This window comes from Halyomorpha halys, unplaced genomic scaffold (genome assembly GCF_000696795.3).
Source record: "Halyomorpha halys isolate HHAL.00 unplaced genomic scaffold, Hhal_1.1 Scaffold31.1, whole genome shotgun sequence".
In the NCBI taxonomy this organism is placed as follows: Eukaryota; Metazoa; Arthropoda; class Insecta; order Hemiptera; family Pentatomidae; genus Halyomorpha; species Halyomorpha halys.
In genome coordinates this window covers 942,746-958,107 of record NW_027107458.1, presented here as the reverse complement: position 1 = coordinate 958,107, position 15,362 = coordinate 942,746, and the positions used below count along the sequence as shown (strand labels likewise).

Genomic DNA, 15,362 nt, shown 5'->3' with positions numbered 1-15,362 from the left:
TGTATGTCTTATTATAAATGCCTATGAAGAAGCTGCTGGTTAATACATTATTCAGTTTACGATTAAAATGGCGGGTTTGACTGATTTTTGTCGTATATTCTCAGCTTTATAATGTTATTTTTATTTCTAATAGACTTAAATAAGAATTCTTTTTGGAGTTATATTATCTTTTTACTTTTGTACTGTAGTAAGATAAAAAAACTATATTAATCAGATCAACAATGCAATATTCGATGTGCATATTTCAATGTATCTATACGTTTCAGAGCACTTCTTTTGAGTCCAAAAACCACATTTTTAGATATTATTTTATCTTTTCTTTTAAAAGATTGAACTAACCGAAGGTAATTGGGAAAGGTCGAGTTTTAATTTCGTGGAGCAATCCATCCAGCTGTGGTTTTTCTCGTCGTCATAAATTAATATGGCGGTTCCAAAATTGTCTTCTGAATAGGTGGATCGATTTTTTTTTATTTTGGAGTACATGGATTCCAGATGCCTGTATACTAAAACGAAAATAGTCTACTTTCAAAGATTTTTTTTTTTTTTTTAGGGAAATTAATATTCATCAAATGATCAATAAAAAATTGATTTTGAATTTAATATTGAATATTAGATTTCCTAAAAAAAAAAAAATCATCGAAACTTCATTCTCATGTTTTAGTAATGAATCTTTCTAATTTACCAATAAGTAATCAATAACAATAAGTAAACAACTCAAATAATAAATAACTGATTTATTATTTCAATTGATATCACTTATTTGATAATAATCCAGTTTGTATTAATTAGCAGCGTTTGAAATGTAATTTTCTGAAATATTGCTTTGATACATTAGTACACTCCCTATATGATTAAGCTGTTACTCAGTTATTTCACAATGGTAATGAACTAAAGAAGGTTACTTATTAGATGGAAAAATTCATATTTGAAAAAATATTAAACACATATACCATTGCAGCGTTATTTAAAATAATTTTGTATATTTATTCATTTTGAATACACCCTTGTATATATATTACGTGAGATTACCGTTTGTGATTAGTAACTTTAATAAAATAGAATATTGTAATTTTTAAAAACATAACCTACCGACTGCCCTGCAGTTTCAATAAATAATGTTACTCTTACCCCTGTCGAACAGATCCGCTACCTTCGACTACATCGGGACAAACGATTAACCTAGAATCCTCACACAAGACTGAAAAGACAGGAAACTGCACATCGATTTCGACTATTACAGCACTTACTAGACAAACGGTCTAAACTTCCATCCCATTACAAAAGACTGATCTACATGACTGTAATAAGGCCAATCTGGATATATGGAGTTGAGCTTTGGGGCTCCACTAAACCTTCGAATTCCTCTCGTATCCAATCAAAAATCCTTCGTAAAATCCCTAATGCCTCTTAGTTTGTTCCAAGTAAAACCATCCATAAAGACCTTAATTTTCCCTATGTAACCGATCTAGTCCGAACCATATATCACTCCTTCCATTATAAACTCCCTAACCACTCAAACCCCCTAGTTTCTAACCATGTATCCTCATTCATTCCTGACAATCCGCCGGGGCGCCTAAAAAGAAAATGGCTACGAGACCTAATGTAAAATTTTATTAGAGTGCTACCAGTAGGGTAGTTTCTCTACACGCCTGTAACATTCCATTTTAACAAAGATCAAATTTACTAAATGTATTATATAATATACAGTTGTAAATTTAAAAAAAAATATTTTTAAGAAATACTTACCTTTTTTGTTTTATAAATTTGAATCCTTTTTCAATTTGTTGGAAACTCTATGCATGCCCTTCGTCTGACCTTCAAACGATTTTCATAGGACTACCTTAGCCCTAAAATTAAATTGTTATTTCCAGAAGAGATGATTAGATCTCATAACTTACAGAGGACATCGACCCATCTCCTACTAAAATAATCTCAGTTATAAACTGTGTTGTGATCTATGTATAGAGATCTCAACGTTGCTATGTTTTTTTAGCAGGCTTTGTCACTGTTTATGCCCGTATATTTCATCCTTGATTCTTTTATGCATATTTGTTAATAAATGTCTTTTTTTTATAAGAGTTTATAAATAAGAAATAATTGTAAGTTATAAGATTTTATCTTATTAACTCTTCAAGTTTATTTGCATGTTTGTATATTTTTATTTTAATCTGGCACCTCTAGTCCCATACAAAAATCTTTTAATACTCAACACTTGTCCCACTTTCTCCAGAATTTCAATATGTTTCCTTACTTAACTTCAAGTTATACACCCATGATAACTTGGAATTCAAGAGAACAAAGAAAAGAATTTTTCTGAATCCCAAAAGATAACTGGCTCTCTTCTCGTCTGGTTTACACCTTAGCAAACACAGGACACTGTTCTTTACTATTGACCACAAGGGGTGGTATGCTTATATTAAGGGGGGCGGGGACAGTTTTGTTCATATCTTTCGTTTTCAAGCGAAACATATAATGTTTAGACATTGAATGTATGTCACAACTATCAACCATTCTGGAATCCCGAAAATATGCATCATTATTATTTTTATATCTTTCTGAAACTCGAGGCACAATTTGAAATTAAAATTAGTTGGATTTAGTACGTTTTGAGAGCTCAAGCTTGAGTTTTATAAGACGATTAATCTCTGAATTATGGATAATTGTTGTTCCCTGGAAAAGACTCATTTATAAAATCATTATCTATATAAAATTGAAAACTGATAACACAACAGAAAAAAATATTTACGGTCTTTTACGATTTATTTTTGTTCCTTTATTCAAAACAAATTCGATTGAGACAGAAACCTACCTAGTAGTACTACTCTCAATTGGAGTTCTGGCAATGGTCAGATGCTCCACTCAAGTTGAGTGTTTGCGGCTTTAGTGCACTTGCTCAGCCTCCACTGGCTCATTACCAGTGATGCGGCGAGAGGGATACGCTTGGGATCCCCCCTCACACGTGGGGGATAGAGTGGGCTCAGGGATCCTCAGGTCGATTCTGTAAATATTGTATATATTATTTTATTTATTTATTTTTCATACAGATAGTCTGATTATGTTCATCTTGTCTATTCTTTTGTTTGTATATATTTTAAGAGAGTTTTTTATTTTATTTTGTTTTTCATTTTTTATTTTATTTTATTTTTTTTTTACTTATTTATTTTATTTTAGTATGTATGAGATCATTCATCAATATTACGTATTGCCCACAATCGTGTGGCAGATTGTAATATCTGTCAATAAATAAATCTATCAATAAAAGTACTACTCTATCTGGATAAACGATTGACTTATAATCCTACATTATTAAAATGAAACACGCATAATGTTCCAGATAATTGATAATTCCGAATCCAATCGAGGAATGACATGAAGATTAAAACAGTATTTATTTAGAAATTTTTTTTTTTTTTTTGGAAAACATTTGAAAACTGCTAATAAGTACATTTAGAATGGATTTTATTGCTTATTTTCCTGTTCAAACCTTATACTCTAATTGAATTTATTAGCGGTGCCTCTCCCCCCCCAAAAAAAATCTCTAAATAAATACTCTTTTAATCTTCATAACATCCCTCGATTTATCTTACGTTTCTGTCTCATTAAATGTTTTGCTTAAAAACAAAGATATAGAAGAACAAAACTGCCCCCACTCAATATAAGGCATCATTACAGCCTCTGATGGCCAGTAATAAAGAACAGTCTCCATAGTTTGCTGAGGTGTAAAGCAGACGAGAAGAGAGCCAGTAATAGAGGTTCCCTAACTAGGGATGGAAATCAGGAGAGAGGGGAATAATAAGAGAGAATTCCTTCTCACTCAAGTGAAGCATGACCTTCATACAATTACATCAACTCATCAATATTTTCAATCTTCAATGGCCCCGAATTCAAAATTATGAAGATCCACTTCATAAAATATTAATATTAGATATTAGATTGGTTTTCAGGTTCTGAATGGGTACATTCAGGTCCGAATTTTCAATAAAAAATACAACTCAAAATACGATAAAAATTATCTTAGATTAATTATTTTTTATATATGATTGTTTGAGAATGGTTTAGTATATTATCAATTTACACAATTTTGATTATTTTTTTTCTCTTAACTTTTATTCTTTAAAATTCTCCAACGTTTCGGCTCTCAGGCCATTCTCAAGGATACAACCTACAAAAAGTTTTTTGTTTTTATATAACTATTACATTATTTCCTTCAACTACACAATGATTTCTTTGGCCCTATCTTCAATATTGATGTCATTGCTTTTTTTAAACCTTAAAATTGCAGGCTAATTGCCCTTGTCACATCTTTAAAATAAATTAATCATTAAAATAATATCATAATAACTTCATAAAATTTTGTTTTTAAATAGATTTCTTACTTACATTTTATTGGTATTTACTTAGTTTATTGGTGAGTTGTACGTCAGCCAACATTGAATCCCAAATTTTTCGGATTCTGTTCCTTAAAAATGCCTTTATGTCTATCGGCTCGTAAACTTGGAGTGGTGGAACGTTCATTGTAGCAGCCTCTTTAGCCGCTGCCTCATTTCCAGCTATTCCTGAGTGCCCCGGAGTCCAGAGAAAGGATACTCTTTTTTAAAGATGTTTTAACATGTCTATATAGTTGTGAATTTTGTCTATTGTAGGTCCGCTTTGACTGAAGTTTGATAGACTCTGAAGTGCAGACATTGAATCTGTACAAATGAGCATGTTTGAATATTCACTTTCTATGGATAAATGAAGTGCTGTTGAAATCGCCTGAAGTTCAGCTGTAAATATTGTTGAGTATGTGGGTTGAGTATGTAGCTTAGTTGATATTAAAGAACTAGGAAATATTCGATCACATTTCACGTTTTTGACATCAAGAAATAAATGTAATTCCGTGCCTGTCTTTATTTCTGTAGTTATGTTTGTGTTAGGGCATAATTGATGGAACTGTTAATCCTACTTCAGGGATTGGTAAGTAGTTGGTCTCGTATCGACAATATCAATCGATTACCATAGCGTCCACATACGTAAACGTATTTTTCTTCTCAATTCAATTTTCTCAATAATTCAGTTTTTAAAAAATGTATTCTTTAACTTTAAAAATTAAGTAGTTATGTACTTATTTATCTAGTAAAAATTCTGAGGAGGCTATACTAACCTATACACCTCGCAGATATTTTTATTATGAACTATTTAATTATAAAACTAAACAAACAAATATGATATGACCCAGTTATACTATACTAAATTTAAATATTCCTCTCTTTAAAAAGAGCGATGGGGATCAAGACGTATAATTTTAGTCCTGACGTAAGCTGGCCAGTTGATGCTTTATATTTTAGGATTTTTGGCCCGATATGTCATCTCCTGTTGCGATCGTTTTTCATTGCACACTGAAAGTAATAGAAAATAAGAAATTGTAGTTATTAATATCTATAATATAAGATTTAATATTTGACAGATTAACTAGTATTTTGTTACCCACCTTATTAAATTTGATTCCATTTAAAATTTACTGCTACATCATAACCCTGCTTTAATATTTTAATTTAGCCCGAAATAGGCACCAATATTTTTTATTTATTTTTATAACGAAAAGTATATCCAATATGGTCCGACAATCGGTCGGTGCCAAAATAATATGTAGAAAAGATAGACATAAATGAAATGAATTAATTAAATAAATTAAAAATTTGTATCCTTTTTTGTCTCAATACTTTTTATTTTTCAACAGTCCAACGTTTCGGCCATTTTAGCCATCCTCAAGGACATCTAAATATTTAACAGATTATATTATATATTCATTAATTCACTAGTACAGCATAGAGCAAAAAATCAACATAATTTTGATTTTGATAACACCATAATTTTACAAAAAGAAAACAATTTGTACAAAAGAAAAATACTTGAGTCAATTTATATATCAGAGAACATCAATTAGACAGTTAGTTTTAAAACAGATACTAAGAATTTAAACCAACATTATGCAGAGATTTTAAACAAAATAAATGGAGAAGTTTGTTGCTATTTACAATTAAATGTAATATGGAATTTTGAGAATTACAATAAATACCAAATTGAGACAATAATGCAATTTAAAATAAATTAAATTAATTTTAAAACGAGGCTGACCTGTGTGAGTGGGAGGTTATAAATGGTTTGTTATATGGTAGTGGATTTGTTGTGGATAATCTTATGTAAGAAGAATTAAATATTAATGATTTTAATTTAAATAAAAAAAGTAGGTAACTAAACTTAAGCTTATTAATAATAAATATGACTCTCTAATAATTGACTTTTTATATAGGATTTTAACTTATAATAAAGGAAATGACCTGGGCAGAATAGCCTGCAAAAGTAACTTTAAATTAATGTGAGGAAGAAATTATAATTGAAGGTATGTTATATTATTGGTGAATAATGTTGTTGTTATAACCGTTGAAAAAGGAGTATACAATATAAGCTGTTAAATATTTAGATGTCCTTGGGGATGGCTAAAATGGCCGAAACGTTGGACTGGTGAAAAATAAAAAGTGTTGAGACAAAAAAGGATACAAATTTTTAATTTATTTAATAAATAATTACCTTGTCTCAAGAAATTGAAATAATATAATTAAAGAAATTTATTAGTTACACATATGATAATTATGACGTTGCGGAGGCTTCTACGAATAATAAATTTATTTTGTAATTATTACTATTTTCATTTATTAATCATTGAAGTATTGTACGATCATTGAATTAGGTTGGATTTTAAATGGATGGTGCATTTTAAATCATTTTCATAACACAATGCACATATATGTATGTTTCAGCATCGCTAACAATATATTTAGGAAATTCCAGCGGCATTTACTTTGTCAAACATCTTTAACGTTGTTTTTTTGAATTTTTAGCTTCCTCATTACTGCATGTAGGCATTGTATTAATGAATGTGATAAAAAATATGTCCTCTGAATCGAAAATTTTCACTCACATTTTATGTTTTGAACATCAGGGAAGAAATTTAATTCCGTCAGTCAGTCTGTCGCTCTGTTCACTTAATGTTCGAACAAGATCGATCAAACCGTCAATTTGATTTTGATGATGATTATTTAGTATACCTATTTGATTCGATATTGATTTTATCAGATCTCCCGTAGATTTTGTCATTAACTATAAATCATTGATCTTGAAATATATGTAATTAAATATAATAAACACAGTATATCTTGAATTATTTTATTTCGTATCATTTTTTTAAAACTTATTCATTCAAGGGTGGCTATCGAGATCCATGCTAAAGCGGTTATTCATTGCAAAAGACTGATTTACATGACAATTATAAGGCCCATTTGGACATACGGCGTTGAGCTTTGGGGCTCCACTAAACCACCGAATTCCTCTCGTATCTAATCATTACAACCCAAAATCCACTAAACCTTCTCGTACGAATTTCTCTCGTATTCCAAACTCAATCCGAAATCCTCCGTAAAATCCTAAATGCTCCTTATTTTGTCACAAATAAAATCATCCACAAAGACCTTAAGTAACCGATTTTGCCCGAACCAGATATCAAACCTTCCATTACAAACTCCCTAACACTCAAACCCATTAGTTTCTAATCTTGCTTCCTCTTTTATTCCGGACAATCCTCCGAGGCGTCTGAAAAGAAGATGGCCTCGAGACCTTCTATTGTAAAAATGTTTTTAGAGTGCTACCATTGGGTAGATTCTCTACATGCTTGTACCATGCTATTATGATTTCCTCAAATTTACTTGATGTATTTTGTACAGATGTAAATATCAATAAATAAATTTTAAAAAATACATATATGTGTTTTTAGATTTTATGTAATATACATTTTCTAGTCATTCTTAGAAATAAAGTCAGGTAATAGATATCTGTAAAACCCTTTCTAATCATTCCTAGAAGCCAGTTATCGCATTATGCAATCTAAATCAAAATAGTCAAGATTTGAAGGTATGCCAATCCCGATTGCTGTTTATCTCTAAGTTCTCAAATCCGGGTAGAAATTCACACTGCAAGATTATTCTTTGTATTTCCAAATAGTGAACTGTTGCAACTATTGCAGGCATTGTGTAATCTTATGCAAAATCATTCCAAACGTTCCAGTTTGTGTTAAACTATTTATTCACTCAACTAAGACAGAACCGAAATGAGGGTATGCCATATTTCCAAAAAACAATTTTTTTTTCCACTGGTGAATGTATGACAAACTGGTAAAAACAATTTTTTTAGATTACATATAAAAAATAATAAAATATTTTGGAAATCATTGTAAATTTAAGAATGGGAATACTATTTTTATTTAAACCTAATTTACTCCTTACGTTGTAACTTTGTATTCATTCGTCAACCACCTTTTGTCTTCTAAATTCCAGAAGAATATCAATTAAGAGCTTCAAATAAGATGCAAATAGATAGAGAGAGAGAAATAATATAATTTTGTTTTATTTTACTCTAAGGCTCTAAAGTATGATTCTGACTCTTATAATATTATCCTAAATGGAAAAGTCCCGGGATAAATAAAGAATATCATTATTGAGTGAGTTAAATCCCGCGATGAATGAGCCAAATTCCATTAAGACATTACATTTTTTTTTTTTTTTTGTTTCCTGAAACTGCATATCTTTGAAAATCTTTGTCTGGGCGATGTCGTTTTCTTATAAACGTTAATTAGTCCAGCCTGCTTGACAATGTAAACTTAATTGGACAGAAGGATAAGTTTTTGGATCCTTAGTTGTTAGTTTTTAAGTCAGATTGTTGGTCACGTCCCTAGTGGTTAAATTTGATTTTGTTAGGTCTACTCCGTGAATATTAATTATCCAAACAATATAAAAAAAAATAATCTAAGGATTATATATTACGGTTCTTTGTTTTCATTTATATTATTTCTATTTATGTTAATTTCATTTGCTTACTTAAAATTAAAAATTAGCAGTTGGGAAATTAACTCTTCAGTCATTTCTGGCTTTTTTTAACCATAAACAAAAAACTTTTTTTTAATTTTTCCGTGTAACTAATACATATTGATTTGCTGATGACGACACCAATTTGTTAATAGTCAACAAAATCAAATCCATTCAACTTGGTTATCGAACCTTGCGTTGCAACGAACTGTGGTTTCTAAAGAGCAGCTTTAGACTACACATAGGTACATTACTTGTCTCTTTAGTGGCTCTCTATGGTTCAAGAACACTGAAAAATCAGTCTAAATTATGGAAGTTCGGGGCCAACAGCCGAAAATGGTTTAGTATTTTTTTTCCCAAAGCCTAACAGTTCATGGACCAAATCTCCCGAAAAACCATAAAGATTCCCAACCGTGATTAGGTCTAAACCTGATCAGTGTGTTATATCTTTAGTAACCTGAGTGATTTTTATTTTTACTCCCTACCAGGGCAATTCTGACATTGTACATAGTGCATCTTGATAATACAAAAGCAGTTATCTCACCCCAATTTTTGGTTACTTTCAAACTTTGGTGGCTGTTTCAAAACCTTAAAAAAACATTAATTTTTCATTCGGAGCTTTATATCATAAAAACTACCAACAACACTAGAAAATCTAAGATAACATTATTTAAAGAAGAGTGAATTTGATGAAATATTAGCCTTAAAAAAGCTATTTACATCCAATAGTTCTCGAGATTATTTTAAGCATAATTTCTTAAAAGTCTACTGAAAGATTCGTAGTTAGTTAATTTATTTTGAGAAATCTATATCTCAGGAACTATGTGACGTGGAGATGTCTTTATTACTAGCTTTAATTTGAGTTCTAATAGATATCTGTACGTCAAATGGTTTTTGAGGTATAAATTTTTCAAGATAAATTCACTAACTACTGATCTTTTAGTACGTCCCATACAACATTTTTATGAAATGTTGCTTCTTAAAAAGCTATATCTCGAAAACTATTTAACTTAAATAACCCTATTATGGCTCATATTTTAGCAAATTTACTCTTCTTTAAATGACTTTCCCTTAGGTTTTCTTGTGTTCCTGCTTTTTAAGATATAGAGCTGCGAATGAAAATTTCTTTTTTTTATCGCTTTGAAACAGCCGCCATTTTTTATTCCCCCTACCTATACTTGGCAGACTCATCAATTTTGACTAGTAATTATACATAGTTTTCTTTAAAGTAATCAAAAATTGGGGTGAGATAACTGCCTTTTTTCTCCTCTTGGGCTCTTGACCTTGACGTTTGACTTCTATCTGGTTAAAGATTCTCAGAATAAATTTCGACTTTATTTTTCTGGCTGAAACAGTTTGGTAATCTATCGGATACCCCATTTTTCCTAACCTTAGTTGGAGAACATGAGGGCGTCAAACTCTTATTAAAAAAAAATAAATAAAAAATACGTACCATCATCAATTAATTTTCCCAAAATAGGTCAAACTACTCGTAATATTAGAATGTAATAATGACATGAACACTTTGAAAGTAATTTTACTAAAAATATTTTATCACAAATAAAACATGACAAAAAGCCAGTTCAAAAAGGAGTAAAATAAAGTGTGTACGATAAGCTTGACTTGTATATATAGGGGGGCACTTTGATTAAAACCGAACTATACTCTCTATCTCACCCCAATTTTGATTACTTTAATGAAAATTATGTATAATTAGTAGTCAAAATTGATGAGTCTGCCAAGTATAGGTAGGAGGAATAAAAAATGGCGGCTGTTTCAAAGCGATAAAAAAACTAATTTTTCATTCGGAGTTCTATATCTTAAAAAGTCGGCACAATACAAGAAAACCTAAGAGAACGTCAGTTAAGGAAGAGCAAATTTGCTAAAATATGTGCCCTAATAAAGTTATTTACGTTAAATTGTTTTCGAGATATTGCTTTTTAAAAACCAACATTTCATAAAAATTTTGTATAGGACGTACTGAAAGATCAGTAGTTAGTGAATTTATTTTGAAAAATTTATATCTCAATAACTATTTGATGTACAGATGTCTATTAACACTCAAATTAAAGCTAGTTTAATGAGCTATAAAGTATTTTATGATGTTTTTCTTCTTAGGAGTAATAGTTTACATGGAATTTTCTATAATAAACTAATTTATAGTTGTTCGGACAAATTTTCATTTGCCAAATTTATATTCATATGTGAATATCACAAAAACTACTACCCCTACGAAGATAAGTATTTTAAACTACTTTATATTAAGTTAAATTTCCTTTCTTTTGAGTGTTGGGAAACATAGGTGTGTCTTATGAATCCAGAGACATATTTTTTCAAAAATCCAACATTTTATACGAACAACTGGAAATTAACATTATGTGAGTTTGTTTTGTCAAATATCATAAAAACTACTACTCCTACAAAGATAAACATTATTGACTATTTTACAGTAAATTTAACTAGCTTTAATTTGAGCGCTGGCATACATTAGTACGTCCAGTGGTTTCTGAAATGAAATTTTTCATATATCAAACTTTTTGTGCGAACAACAATAAATCACTTTTAGCAAATATCATGAAAACTACTATTCCTACGAAGGTAAAGGTCATAACCGTCTTGATACTTCATTAAACTAGCTTTAATTTGAGTGCTAATAGACATCTGTACGTCACATAGTTCCTGAGATATATATTTCTCAGAATAAATGAAGTAACATCTAATCTTTCAGAAGATTTTTAAGAAATTTTGCTTTTTAAAAGCTATATCTCGAGAACTTTTGGTGGTAAATAGCTCTTTTAGGGCTAATATTTCAGAAAATTTACTCTTATTTAAATAATGTTCTCTTAGATTTTCTAGTGTTGTAGGTAGTTTTTATGATATAGAGCTTGGAATGAAAAATTAATTTTTTTTTTTTAAGATTTGAAACAGCCGCCATTTTTTATTCCCCCTACCTATACTTGGCAGACTCATCAATTTTGACTAGCAATTATACCTAATTTTCATTAAAGTAATAAAAAATTGGGGTGAGATAACTGTCTTTTTTTCTTCCCGGCTCTTGTACTATTCAGGAAGGATTGTCGGTATGGATAATGTTAGATACGGATTTTGCTTGAGGATTAGAATGAGTGTTTTTCATATAAAATGTAGTGAGTTTGGATTTAATAATGTCTGATATAAATGGGGCAGTTAGGTCATGATGTAGGGTACTGTTGGTTACATAGTAAGGAGCATCAACTATGTGTCGAGGACTTTGGACTGAACAGATTGATGTTTGAGTTTTTAGCTGCCCCCCTCACAGTTCTAGTCCATAAATTCAAATAAATTTTATTATTATTTTGCATTGCCCCGTGTCATTGCCCCTCTTCGTCCCGGGCCTAGGGGTGTAATAGGTTAATGCGGGCATGTATAATCCTATTCTGAGTTCAATTTTCTGAGTATTAGCTTGGAATGATTACTTATCAGTTGTACACTGGTACACTAGAGGTGAGTTTATATTTTCGGAGTCTACAAAGAGATACATCAAAATAAACATCCAACCACCTTACTTTTCAAAATAACCTGTGTATACAAGTCTGTTGAGTCTCTGAAGGAGGGAACCCCGTAGCTAATGTTTAGTTTAAAAATGAAATTGTGATCATGAATCTGAAATAAGTAATGAATAGCTTCTTGGGAAAAAAAAAAGAATTAAAAAATATATGTGATGTCGGCAATGTCTTATAAGCGGAGATGAGGTCGTTGAGGCTTGTGGACGTAGCAGTGTTCTGGGAGACCAAAAACCAGATGGGATGATAAAATAAATAAATACTAAACTAACTGCTCTCTGTAAACTGGCCGCATCCAGGAATAGGCCCAGTCTCTGTAGGCTTTTTAACCGGCCAAGGTCTGAGTAGCCTTCCGAAGATAATTTAAAAATAACCGAATGGTCACTGCAAAAAGAACTTTGTAAATACGTTTTGTGTTGGAGAATCGAGTATGGTTCAAGGAAAGTATACTCAAGGTGATCATAAACCTTGATGTGCATCAAGAACTGTAAAACTAGATACGAAAGGACAAATAGTGTATGCAGAGACTAAAATACACATCGTCTAGACATGGAGGAATATCCTGCAATAATGATTTCTATAAATCTGATTCCTGAATACTTTATCATTATCAAAACAGAATAAAGTTAGAACGACTAAAGCAATCATTGAATATTAATTAGTGGAGAGCTGAAGGGTAGTGCTGGCGATGGTTTGATGTTCTCTTACTTGAATCACTTGTAGCATATATGAGGCCACGTTTTAGTGGGTTGGAATGACCGGTTAATTTTACAGAAAACCGGTTCTTTATTTTTTTTTTGTATTGCCCTAGATTTAATAATTATTTTTATTTTATTTTTTTTTTATTATCCAATAAATAACCTGAAGAACTTACTCTAGTATTCATTACAGATTAGAGAGGCAAAGTAAAACTGAACTAGTAAAAATATAGGAAGAGTGGAAGGAGATTTGTTTATTTATTTTATTTTTTATAAATCTACAGAAAAACATTCTTAAGAATTCTATTCTTGGTTAACTGGCTAGTTCTAACCTGGAAATGAAATTTCAGTTGGGTTCGAGTACAGTGTGATAGCACCTTTAATTTTTTTAAATAAATAAAATTAAAATTAATATATAGGTTCTTTAATGGACAAGTTTTCATTATTATTATTAGATTTAGTGAAAGTACTCTTCCTTGTCAAAATTCTTTATTTTTATGAATCATTGACAACGTTTCGGGGCTGTCGCTCCATCATCAGGTTATTTACTATATTACCATGTTGCAGCATAATTAAATGATAGTTCACTCAAAACCTTATTCATATCTTCTTAGTATATGGGTTCTTTACTGGATGAGTTTTCATTATTATTATTAGATGTAAATCCCACTTAATCACATTTACCCTTTGTCGTAAACCCCATTACCTCTTGCCCTACAGTATCTTTTAATAATATCCCACTTATTCCTGTCGAACACATCCGTTACTTAGGACGGAATGGAATCCTCATACAAGACTAAAAAAACAGGAAACTGCTTGTCGATTCCGACTATTACAATATATACTAGAAAAACGATCTAAATTGCCAATCCATTACAAAAGACTGATCTACATGACTATTATAAGGGCTATCTGGACATACGGAGCAGAGCTTTGGGGCTCCACTAAACCATCAAATTCCTCCCGAATCCAATTCTTACAGGCCGAAATCCTTAATGCTCCTTATCCTTAATACTTTGTCACAAATCAAGTCATTCATCAGGACCTTAATGTCCCATATGTTGCCAATTTGGCCAGAACCAGATACTATTCCTTCCATTATAAATTCCCTAACCACCCAAATCCACTTATTTCTAACCTGGCTTCACCTTAATTACCTAATAATCCTAATAAAAAAAAATGCAATTTTATACAGGAAAATCTCCAAAATGTGCAGTGACCTCAAAACATGCTCTTTGTTGTCATCTAATCGTCGTGTTTAAGATCCTAATTTCTGTTTCCCTGTCTATAATTTTTTAATTAACTTGTTTGACTGAATACTGTATGTTGAGATTTGTTTGTGTCTGTCCTGTAGTTTTGGTTTTATCTTTATTTTCTGAGTTCTATTCTTTATCGTTTTGTGTCTTCTTCTCTATTTTTGCAGAATTTTTAAATTTGCATTTGTGATATAGACTTATACTTTACTGGAGTAAGACTATGGAGTTTACATTTTTTGCATTATTATAATTGACAATATGTTGCTACCTTCTGGTGTTTTGTTTTTTAGGCGTTTCATCCATATGTATGTTGTTCTTTAAAGTATTATACAGCTTGTGAAATACTTATTTCGGCTACTTGGTTATTAACTGATCTACTTAGATACACATCTTTGCTAAAAGCAGAACGGTAATATTTCTGTCTGAAGCTTAGTAGCTGGAAATCTATATTGGTCAAGGAAATGGGAAGCGGTCGAGAAGAAACACTCGAAGCAGAACGTATGCTATCACTCTCGACTGTTAGTCATTAATTCAACATCACTCGATTCAGACCGAGCAATATTTCTAATATGTATCTGCTCAAGACGTTTTTTGGAATGATGAAGATGATGTTCTTCATCTATTTTATACAGCATTTGTTTTTAGATTAGTTTTTATCAGATTGTATTGGTTGGGTAATGGAACACTCCTATTTCTTTAATATAATAACAAAAAGCCTAACATAATAACAAAGTTAATATAAAAACATATATATAAATACATAAATAGATGGATTTGTATCCTAGTTAAGTATTAACTCTTTATTGTATTTTTAAAAGTCCAACGTTTCGGCCAATTCTACTCATATTCAAGGACAATCTTTTTTTTATTTATTTATTTAATGTGATTTACAACTGTACAAATAATAATACAATAAGTAAATATGTTGTATGTTTCATATACACTTGAAAATCTTGGGAAGGAACCACC

At 30.7% G+C, this 15,362-nt stretch overlaps 1 protein-coding gene across 9 annotated transcripts in view; it reads left to right on the top strand.

The window, feature by feature from the left end:
- Zasp66 (PDZ_signaling and DUF4749 domain-containing protein Zasp66) overlaps positions 1-15,362 on the top strand; it is a 235,614-nt gene that overhangs the window by 189,432 nt on the left and 30,820 nt on the right. The gene's annotated exons all lie outside the window — the stretch shown is intronic.